We start from the raw sequence: 9,003 nt of genomic DNA on the forward strand, positions 1-9,003 counted from the left end.
GAAGACCCATCAAGCTTTGTGTTTCTTTCTCCATTAAGTTAATCTCTCTGAATGGAAGGGGGAAATATGAAGCTGATATCTTGATTTTCTTTTTCCTTCAGCCCAATCCAGAACAAACTTTTGCACAGAGACTGATTTTCCGATGCCAGCTACTCCTTTTGTCAGTACAGTTCTGATCTCTTTGTCTTGTTCAGAGCTTGAAACATCTTTGTGCAATCAACTGGTATTTCTTGTGTTTCATGACGCCTGGAAGTAACTTCAATCTGTCTCACTTCATGTTCAGTATTGACCTGTTCACTACAACCCTGAGTGATATAGAGATCGTGTAGATGTTATTCAGAAGAGTGGAGTCACATTGCTTTGCAATTCCTTCAAATACACATTGATATTTCTTTTCTTCAGGGTTAGATTTGAGCTGATAAATAAAAAGCAGCTCATCTAAACAAAAAGAAACAAACATAGTTTTAGTCAATTTATAAGTGACAATATAATAGATGGTCATGAGTCACTTACCTTCTAGAGTATCAGCAGCTTCATCTTGCTTCATATCTCTCAGGAAGTATAGTGTGTGAGATCAAGAGCTGCTGCTTTAATACTGCATCTATTCTCATTAAAATTCCAGAATCCTGCAACAAAATATTTTATGTTCTCTCCTTTTGTAATATTTTTTTTAAACTTTGCCAGTTCATTCTTCATATACGCCATTATTCTGCTCTCAAGATCCTACAAACAAAGCAACAGAACAAAATTGAAACAAATTCACACCCACATATGGTCAAAACTATTTATTCAGTAATTAAAAATATTTGTAACATACCAGTTAAGCAAAACTAAAAAAAAAAAAAAAAAAAAAAAAAAAAAAAAAAAAAAAAAAAGGATTATTTTACAATTTGATTAAATGCAAATGTTCAACAAAATCCTATTAAATGTTTTCTGCAAGGAAAGTTGATCAACATCCTATTTGTCTGATATAAAAATAAACATGGAAATGTGTTTTCCTACTTGGAAGATCCACAGGAGATTGTCTGTGAAATTCTTGTGGTTCCTGTGAGTCTGGACATCTGAATCCAATGTCTCATATTGAAGCCTGATAGCCGAATAAAGTATCATACTGCATTTTCAGTAAAAAAAAAAAAAACACTGCAAACATTTTTTAAACTGAGAAAAAGAAAGCATTCACTGTTTAAGTTCACACTGTTAAAGCATGATCTATTTCAATTTAAGTAAAAACTACTTTTTAAATGTAATAATTTCTGTCCTATACAAGCAAAAAACACATGGGCTGATGATAAAAGTAAACTCTGCATTGACAACAGTATTATAATATGCTGTGCAGTAGTTGTCAGCACATCAAAAATTAAATATTATAAATAAAAAGTTACACATCAAATAATTTTTTAAACGCGGTTAATCTTTTTTGCTGATGCTCTTAACCTGCTCCTTTCAGTTTTTTATAACACCGCCATGAGTAAATTTGAAACTGATAATTGAATAATAATTTAGTGATTTTAATAGTTTAGTGATAAATGTTTGCTGATATTTTCTAATAGTCTATGTTTGACCAATAACATGAAACATGAAATACCTTTTGATAGATGATGCTTTTTTCTCACTGAAGAACGGTGGGCTACTATTTTGAATGGTCACTCTTCACAGACACAGAGCTGAGCACATGCAAGTCTGATCTTACACTGATGACACACACAAAAAAAAAAAAAAAAAAAAAAAAAAAATTAGAGCATACGGTCTCCTATCTATCTATCTATCTATCTATCTATCTATCTATCTCATCTATCTATCTATCTATCTATCTATCTCATTTTCATTGGATCATTTTTCTTTTCTTTTTTCTTTATATCTTCTCATATATTCACATTCATTCTGATATAACGATAACACTTGTATACCTCATAACCTTGTCAAATGTATATATGTGATAACGATCAGGAGGATGACGTCATCACCAAAGCACCCGCTTAATATCTGACTGTTTGTGTTGTGTGGCTATGGGGAAGGAAGCAATGTGTTAAAAGTCTTCGTGGACAAAATGTGTAGGGTTTATGTCCCATGGACTGTGATTATCAGGAACTGTGTGAACGTGGCTAGTATAATTTATAATATGGGAGGGGTGCTAGGAGATGTGGTAACATATCGGTTATATGAATAAGTCAGTTTCAGTGTAGTTATGCGGTATATAAGAGGTATATTTTCTTTGTATTAATGTAATTTATTTCCTTTTTTGTATTTTTGGTTTGAGGAAATGTGTTCTGTGAGATGTACATTGGGATATGTGCTCCCCATGATTGGTTTGTGCCATTGTCTGGCAGGGAAAATCAGTGTGTTTGTAGTTGTAAGGAGAGAGGGGGTAGAGGTCTTCACAGTGCACCTGAGACCCGTCGACCCGGACCCATACGGGTTCGGGTCTATATTTTTAAATGACCAGCCGGGTCCGGGTCGGGTCCCAATTTATTACCGGGTCCCGGTCTGTTTAACATTGTGTGTAATACCCATGCGATCGTAGTCATTGGACTCGAGAGAACACCCCTGTGATCAGACACTGCTTGTGTTTTTTTGTAACTTGCAAGTTATAAAATTAGGGGAAATCTCTCTCTCCTGCCCGTTAGAAACAGAGTGCGCAGACTCAGAGTTAATGCAAGTGCACGCGACGGTAATAATGCTTGCAGACTTGAAACACTCATATTTAATATATTTCAAATCAGCAACAAAATCTGACATGAACTGTCACACAGATGTTTTCTATGACGCTCAAATTATGTTAAAAAGCATATTTTAGGTTGATCCAGCTAAGCGCGCATGTACAGTCTCAAAGCTGTCATGTTTCTATGGCAACCAGTGAAGGACACAATGACTTCGACCGCCAACTGGGCGCTTTACATTTTCTCCCATTTTTCTTGTCGGAGGATTGTACGCATCACAGGCAGTCAGGTACAAGGAAAGAGAGACTACGGCTCCTTAAATTAGGTAAGACAAAAAGTTGTATTTTTGGGCAAAAGGTTTATTGACTTGTAATAGCAATTTAAGGTGGAATATGTGACTGTCGGGTCCAGTCGGGTCTGTGTCTTCCCAGCGGGTTCGGGTCCAACTTTCAAATAATAGAGCCGCCGGGTCCGGTAGGCATTTCTCGGATCTACACGGGTCCAGGTCCAGCTTTTGAAATAATAGACGGGTCCGGTGATTGTAGTACATTACGGGTCTCTTTTCGAGGGTTCGGGCATGAATTTTGGACCCGTGAAGACCTCTAAGAGGGGTAGAAGGCTGAAACTGTTTGCCTTGAAGTACATGTCTGCTATATGAGATGTGTAAGAACTGAAAGAAGAGTATGTCTGCTGTTGAATGTGTAAGAACTGAAAGAACAGTACATGTCTCAAGCTATGAGATGTGTAAGAACTGAAAGAAGAGTATGTCTGCTGTCTAATGTGTAAGAACTGAAAGAAGTACCCCCTGCAAGTGGTTTGAGCTGTAGGTTTTGCTGCTGACAGCATTTTTCTTTGTTTCGTAGTTTCAGTGCTTGTTTTGTTGTGTTTTTTTTTTTTTTTTACTACTCCCTTGTTTTTTTCTTTTTTTTTTCCCTTTTGAAATATCACTCTGAAATCATCACTGATTGGTGGCATGTCTTTTAATAAATTCGAAAGCAACTGGAAAATTACCCTGTTGTACTGAGCCTTCCCTAATTCCTTCCCTGGCCTCTCAGTTACTTCTATGGGACACATGGTGGCAGCGGTTTTCCAGGCCATTGGGGGGGCCAGTACACAGGGGTGCATTGAACTTGGAGGCAACAGCAGTGTGTTTTCTGCTTTAAGACTGTTTTTAAGTTGTATGGCTGCAGAGACTGTTTTAAAAGATAATGCCACCAAAGACGCAGGATAAAGGCGCAAAGAGCTGTGGAGGAGGGTGAACCACTGGATCAGTCTGAGGCTGAAGAAGTGTCTTCTGAGGGGATGTGTGACTCAGCTGCTGGTATGCTGCAAACGTTCCTGCAAAGGCAACAGCAAAGAGGAGATCGAATGGAGAAAGAGCAGCCAGGAGCATAAATGGTGGACTCTCCAGCATCAGTTTATTCAGCTGCAAGCCGTTACTGCATCAACAAGGGCAGGATCGACTGTCTATGGAAGAAGTGATGGTCGCCACCTCTTTACCAGCAGTTATGGCCTCCCCTTCATCTGCCTGTGTCAGCCAACAGCCCACACATATAAACCAGGTTGATGATCTGACATCAGCGCCAGCACGCTAGGTAGCAACGCAAGCACGGAGATTCACTCAGCCGTGTTTTCAGTACCCAAAAAATGCTGCCATGGACTAATGATGAGGACATAGAACATTATTTAACAACATTTGAACGCATTGCTCAAGCATGCAGATGGCCAGGCAAGATTGAAGGCGTTACATCTTCTTCCGCTGTTAACTGGTAAGAAAGTGAGAGCAGACTATGTGGCCATGGATTCTGATGATGCTCTAAACTATGATGATGTTAAACGAGCTATTCTTGACAAGTTTGAAATTAACAACGAGATGTACAGACAACGCTTCAGATTGTACAGTGCACATGAGGTTGAGACTCCAAGAGACCTGCAAGTAAGGTTGAAAGAATTGTATGAGAAATGGATGACTCCTAAACATCGACCCAAAGAAGAAATCGGTGACCAGATTGTGTTAGAGCAGTTCCTGAAGTTACTCAGTCTAGATAATCGAGAACATATGTGAAGCAGAACAACCCTATTTCGTATAAACAGGCAGCAGAGATGGCAGAGGCCTTTATGGCAGCGAGGCAGTAATGCAAGGATTGCCTGCGATGGTATCTATCCTTCAATCTTTTAAATTCAAAGTGCAATATGGATCTGGTAAATTGAATGTCATTGCTGATTTTTTTTGTCACACCACTCTTGAGGAGTGGCTAACCTGAGGAGGTGGGTGTGTGATAACGATCGGGAGGATGGCGTCATCACCAAAGCACCAGCAATATCTGACTGTTTGTGTTGTAGCTATGGGGAAGCAATGTGTTTAACTTTTTTAGTAGTGAGTTTAAAATATTGTACCAGTGCCCTCAGAGTGAGATTTTTTTAAGTCAACCGTTATTTTAGAATGTTCCCCTTTCTGTTTCCATGGCGACATGTCAGGCTTGTCGCGCGGCCGCACCGCCTACAATAAGCAGTATGGCAGATGGATCACTTTTATTTTGTTTTTCCTTTTTATTTATATTCACAAACTTGCATACCATGTCATGAACAATCTGATATTCTGATTTATAAATATGTGTAAATGAGTGTGTTTTTGTGGTTTAAAACCTTTCTAAATGATCTGGATCGTGATCTGTAATGTGAGATGGGCGGTGCCATGTTTGTTAAGCTCTGCAGTTCAGAGAGTCCTGTCAATCAGATTTACAGCACGTGAATTCATCAATCTCTCCCGAAATACAAGTAATAGGTGGCGGGTGAACTGGGTGAAGAATAGAGTGAACTTTATAGTTACTTACACTATGTGTGTCTGATATGAATAAAAAACATCTGCAAATTAAATCTGAATGGATTCTAATTGTTGCTTCCATAGACATATGCGTGTATTTTTCAAACTCTAAATGTATTGTTTTACTAGTATTTATGTGTATTTAAATGTCTGAAAACGCTAAAATATGCATTATGTGGTTAAGAACACTGCATAGTTGTGATAATATGACTTAGGAGCAATGCACGTCTCTCTCTGGCTCAGCTACCAGCCAACGCCAAAAACAGTTTGAATTTGACAGTTATGTGGATCGCCCGCGAACGTTCTAAATGTGGGACCATACTCCCAGGGGCTTGCGGAAACAAGAATCCCATATGTGGGACCATACCGCTCAAAAAGTTAAAGTGTTCATTGACAAAATGTAGGGTTTATGTCCCATGACTGTGATTATCAAGAACTCTGTGAACGCCACCCAGTGGCTAGCATAATTTATTCATATATTTATAAGTATAGGTGTTGAAGATGTGTCTTATCTGTCAGTTCCAGTTTGAGCACTGAGTGCTTCGTTAGCGATCGTAATCGGAGGCCCTCCTGTAGTCAAGATCATTCCATTTTCTAAATGGGAGGGGTGCTAGGAGAGGATTGATATCTGACTGTTTGATTGGCGGGAAAATAGCCTATTTAATCAGTGTGTTTGTAGATGTAAAGGAGAGGGGTCAGAAGGCTGAAACTGTTTGCCTGGAAGTACATGTCTGCTGTGAGATGTGTAAGAACTGAAAGAAGAGTCCATGTCTGCTGTGAGATGTGTAAGAACTGAAAGAAGAGTCCATGTCTGCTGTGAGATGTGTAAGAACTGAAAGAAGAGTCCATGTCTGCTGTGAGATGTGTAAGAACTGAAAGAAGAGTCCATGTCTGCTGTGAGATGTGTAAGAACTGGAAAGAAGAGTCCATGTCTGCTGTGAGATGTGTAAGAACTGGAAAGAAGTACCCCCTGCAAGTGGTTTGAGCTGTAGGGTTTTGCTGCTGACAGCATTTTTCTTTGTTTTGTAGTTTCAGTGCTTGTTTTGTTGTGTTTTTTTTTTTTTTTTTTCTCTCCTTGTTTTTTCTTTTTTTTTTCCTTTTGAAATATCACTCTGAAATCATCACTGATTGGTGGCATGTCTCCTAATAAATTCGAGCAACTGGAAAATTACCCTGTTGTACTGAGCCTTCCTAATTCCTTCCTGGCCTCTCAGTTACTTCTCAAGTGACGATATATAACTTTTTTTTATTCTTACATTATAACCATTAAATGAGTCCAAACTAATTTATATGTTAAATATTAAATTAAAACATCGGTAGGTGGCAGAGTCACTAAGTTTTAATGAGTAAGTCACTTTTAATTGTTTATGTAGGCAATTTGTTCAAAAAGCGAGGATGCTCAGGGATGAAACAAACACCAGTGTTGGCATGGCCGAAATTGGTTCAGCTGTGGCTTTGTTTCAAACTATTTTTTGTTGGTGAAATTGCAATATATTAGAAATATATTTTATTCAACATTGCATTCATTTTTTTTATAACTGTTCATATTTGCAATTGTGAGGACACTCTTGCTCATTGGATATAGCTTTAACTATACTTACTTCCAGTGTGAACAACAATGTTGATAATTATGGGAAATATTACAAAGAAATTAACATAACAGAAGGCTGTTTTCACTTATTATACTGTTATATAACTTTATAGTCACGCACCTGACTTTCTCAAAGAATTAACTAGCTATCTACAATATGTGAAATGTCACTAGTTAGATACACAATATTATCATACCTCCTACTCTGTACACTGTTCAATTTGACAAGAGTTGTCTCAGCCAGGGATTTATTCATTTTGTGTTGACGATGCATAATGCAACATCCTATAGGTTCTTTACAGGAAATAGAAATAGTTCACCTCTTTGAGTCGTTCATTCATCCCATAGAGAGGCTGTGCAGTCTGTACCCGCAAAGACAAATAATTAGTTCACCTCCCGAAGTCTTCGGTCTGAGATCTTTTGTCACATGACGTGACAGCCGCTTTGGATAAAGAAATTATTAAGTATAAGTTAAATGTAAGTTATTAATTCCCAACCTTCCTTACAAACACATGTAGACAGTATTTTAATTCTTCAAGTTACATGATGCATTTCAGGTCTCACACTGCAGCTGTTTTTTTCTTACAATTTATACATTTGTGAATTTCTGTCATGATGGTTCTTTTCAACAACAGTGTATGTGCTAATGAAGAGAGGTGGTTAAAGGATAGTTCACCCAAAATCAAAATTATGTCATTAATGACTCACCCTCATGTCGTTCCAAAACCGTGAGACCTCCGTTCATCTTCGAACACAGTATAAGATATTTTAGATTTAGTCCGAGAGCTTTCTGTCCCTCCATTGAGAATGTATGTAATAGGTATACCGTCCACGCCCAGAAAGGTAATAAAAACATCTTCGACGTTTTTATTCAGCATTGACTTCTCTCCCGGTCTGTTATGAGCGCCGTCGCTCACAGCACATCCGTTCGCGAACTAATCACTCGATAACCGATCTTCTTGAACCAGTTCACCAAATCGAACTGAATCGCTTGAAATGGTTCGCTACAACAATAAGCATTAATCCACAAATGACTTAAGCTGTTAACTTTTTAACATGGCTGACACTCCCTCTCTGAGTTCAAATAAACCAATATCCCGGAGTAATTCATTTATTCAAACAGTACACTGACTGAACCGAGCCAGATATCTTAATCGAAACATTGACTCGCTCTCGAAGCTCATAACAGACCCGGGAGAGAAGTCAATGCTGAATAAAGTCGTGAGTTTTTGATATTTTTGGACCAAAATGTATTTTCGATGCTTCAAAAAATTCTAACGGACCCTCTGATGTCACATGGACTACTTTGAAGATGTTTTTATTACCTTTCTGGACGCGGACAGTATACCCACATACATTCTCAATGGAGGGACAGAAAGCTCTCGGACTAAATCTAAAATATCTTATACTGTGTTCAAGATGAACGGAGGTCTCACGGGTTTGGAACGACATGAGGGTGAGTCATTAATGACATAATTTTGATTTTTGGGTGAACTATCCCTTTAATGTTTTAAACTTTATCCATTTGATGGGAAAATATCACTTTTGATAAAGCAAAGATACCCATATTACAACATACAGTTAAAGGTGCAATAGGTGATTGTCTTCAGAAGCATTTTTTTTCTTATGCAGGTTGAAAATCTTCACATCGTAAGGCTGTGCAATTAATCTCATTTGATTGTCATGCGATCTCGGCCAGTAAAGCCGGTCCCATGATTAGTAGTAAATCACCTACACCTGCTTTTCAGATTGAGCAGTTACACTACACAGAGCCGTAGTTCACTGGGACAATTAGTTAGTGAACTACTGACTGTGAGAGAAATGTGCTGTGAGAGCGCCATATGGCTTGTTGGACGTGTAGCAACCGTAGCTAAGGGGGTAGGTCTTTATTAAGGGTCAATTCTGTTTCCTTTACAGACTTCCTATAGCTT

At 38.4% G+C, this 9,003-nt stretch overlaps 1 long non-coding RNA gene across 1 annotated transcript; it reads right to left on the minus strand.

Annotated features, from left to right (window-relative positions):
• Positions 1-529: 529 nt before the first annotated feature.
• On the minus strand, positions 530-1,693 carry LOC122143539. Its single transcript, XR_006159215.1, has 3 exons — positions 1,586-1,693; positions 1,003-1,087; positions 530-723 (listed from the first exon to the last, which is right to left on the minus strand). It is a non-coding gene; the product is annotated as an uncharacterized LOC122143539 (long non-coding RNA).
• Between the last annotated feature and the right edge of the window lie 7,310 nt (positions 1,694-9,003).

The sequence above is a fragment of the Cyprinus carpio genome, unplaced genomic scaffold (genome assembly GCF_018340385.1).
Source record: "Cyprinus carpio isolate SPL01 unplaced genomic scaffold, ASM1834038v1 S000006111, whole genome shotgun sequence".
Taxonomy (NCBI): Eukaryota; Metazoa; Chordata; class Actinopteri; order Cypriniformes; family Cyprinidae; genus Cyprinus; species Cyprinus carpio.